General features: G+C 41.9%; 1 pseudogene; it reads right to left on the bottom strand.

The window, feature by feature from the left end:
* Nucleotides 1-1,434: 1,434 nt before the first annotated feature.
* Nucleotides 1,435-2,146, bottom strand: LOC143861460 (uncharacterized; annotated as a pseudogene).
* Between the last annotated feature and the right edge of the window lie 572 nt (nucleotides 2,147-2,718).

Raw genomic sequence — 2,718 nt, 5'->3', positions numbered from 1 at the left:
ACGGAGGCGTAACAGACTCCTAACTCTAACACAAACCACACACAACAAATCAAACAACACATCAAGGAGAAACTCTTAATTCTAAAACAAACGTAAACAAGCACATAACAAATCAAAGACAAACTCCTAACTCTAAAACTCTCTATCTAGGACAAAGTCCTAACTCTAGAGGAAGATCTTTTCGAAAAATAATGTTTTGGAAGATTTTTATATATATATTTTTTTAAAAGGGTTAAAATATTTATTTACAAAGTTTGGCTGGACTTGGGATATGGATCCCAAGCTGCACTACGTACCTCGTGGAAGAGGATCAAGCCAACGTAGTTCGAAAATCGAACTCTCCTAACTAAAGCCTAACACTCCAAATGATTTAAGGGTTTTTAATGTTTTTCAAATATTTTTTTTTTTATATATTTTTAAAGTTTTCAAATGTTTTTGAGTTTCAAATTTCTAATGTTTTTTTGGATTTTAAAGCTTTCCAATGCTCTTAACCTTTAAATGTTTTCAATCTTAAAGGGAACACGCAAGTAACACCACAAACTAGGGTAAAACCCTAACTCTAAAGGGGAAACCCCAAATAAGCAACTAGCGTCTCAAAGAGACAAACCACAACAAGAAAGATAGTGCCCCAAGAACAGAGAAAACAATCTAAGATCCCAAGTAGGGAAGGCTCTCATAAGACTGAGTTAGTCTTGAATGGAAATACTCCTAACTAATGACACCAGGGAGGGAGTACAAATGAGTCGGAGACTCTCTAATAACACTACCAAGTCAAAGACTCGCTCTAAAAGAGGAGGCCACTCTAACATGAGGCTAGGTAAGCCTCCTAAAGGGGAAACTCTCTATATGAGACAAGGCTTGTCTTTGAGACACAAATGACGTAAACAAGGGTTCTGATGAGACTGGGCAAGTCTCCTATATACAAAGGAGGAGTATGCTACTTGGACTGAGCAAGTCCCCTAAGGATGGGCTTGGGCTAGCGCCTTCATCGCCCGAAACCAAGTGAAAACCCTTGGAAATTGATAGCCCATTCCCGAAGAACTGATAGAAGCCTCAGAACTAATAAGAAACCTCAACTGAAAGTAAAGAATATCCCGCAAGCTTGGGTATAACTTTCATTCATTTTTAGCAAGATCCTTGCTATTGAAAAGCATTTCCTCGATCAAAACATCAGTGACAAAATACAAAATGTAGAATTTGAAGTTCAAAAACCAAAATTAGCGTACAATGAAACAACGGCATTGGTTTTGGAAAATCAAACAACTTGATTAAAAGAAAGGGAATTAACAGGGTGATGAGAAAGCTACCTTAGAAATGATATGGTCCTTGGTATTTAACAAACTGTGAAGATATTACCATAATTCTCCAAAATCAGCCGAAGGAATTGACAAGCCTGAGATTCCTAAGGTGGGATCCCTGGCTTCAAGATCAGCTTCAAGGGACTCTCCTTCTCTGCAATTTCTCGTAGTGAATCAAATTGAGTATGTGATCCGGACGAAAGCCAACACTCCCTTTCTCCAACCAATAAACATGGGCACCTCTATCTGACATAAAGCCTTGCCAATCTAAGAACACAACCGCCAAACTCCAGCACTGCATTTTCTGCTTTTAAAAGAAAATTAGTTTGAGGGCTTCTCCCAATCGGAAAAATTGGTGAGTCCTCATCACATAATCCATTGTCATTGCAATCGTATACCGCAGTGCTTGATGTAAATAAGAGAGAACCTTCACCATTCCAGTTTGATGCAGCCATCCTGACATCACTAGGGGAGTCTACACTTTGGGATGGAGGAGCACAAAAAATAACATAAGGAAATTGATGAATTGCTTTCGATCCCCTTAGACATGGGTTGATCCCAACTTTTATCAATTCATCATGATGATCCGAGGTCATTGTTTGTCCAAAAATTTGGCAACCTGGATGTTCCTCTCTCCATTTCTCTGCTACCATTCGACCAAGAACACCCGGACCTACAATCAACAGATCGCTTGCCCCAACCAATCCAGAAGAAGAAACCTCCAATCCTTCATTAGGTGCACCGAGGGCAGAAGATGCAAAGGAGGAAGGATGAGGTTGGAGAGACATTGAGATTGGGGGTCTTCGTTTCGTATGGAGATTAGGGTTTGGGAAGAAGAAGAGAGGATGTATTGGTGGTTTTGACCGGATTCCATGGAGGTGGCCGGCCGGAGTTGCAGAAATGGGTTGAGATGATCGGATTTGATGGGTTTCGGCTGTGGGTTATCCAAATGGGTTTAACAAAAAATTGCAGGTGACGTGGGTTTTGATGGAGGTGATGGTGGTTGTGGAAGTGAGGTGGTGGTGTTGGGAATGGGTTTGGTAGGGAAATGGGTTTAATGGGTAAATGAGAAAAAAAGGGGTTTGAAGGAGATGGAGAGTAAGGTGGATGATGATGGAGCTCGGATGGGGTAGAGATGGAGTTGGTTGGGGATAGAGGTTTCGGTGGGACTTGCCGGATTTAATGGCAGCCGGTGGTGGTTGGAAGATGAAGATGGAGGTGGAAGATGAGGATGGTTGGAGGAGGTGGGAACAGATGGTGGCGGCTGGCCGGTGGCTGGCTTGCCGGAGACGAGGCCAGAGGTGGAGGCGACTCTCTCTCCCTCTTTCTCTGTGATTCTCGCCCAAAATGAGGAGCCTCCCCCTCAACCCTAATTTGTTTTAGTATTTAAAGGGAAATGATAAATTCTCACCCCCCAATA

The sequence above is a fragment of the Tasmannia lanceolata genome, unplaced genomic scaffold, assembly GCF_043159265.1.
Source record: "Tasmannia lanceolata isolate RefF3 unplaced genomic scaffold, GAP_Taslan_0.1 ptg000037l, whole genome shotgun sequence".
In the NCBI taxonomy this organism is placed as follows: Eukaryota; Viridiplantae; Streptophyta; class Magnoliopsida; order Canellales; family Winteraceae; genus Tasmannia; species Tasmannia lanceolata.
Note: the sequence above shows the minus strand (reverse complement) of the source record. Positions and strands in the feature narration are given on the sequence as shown.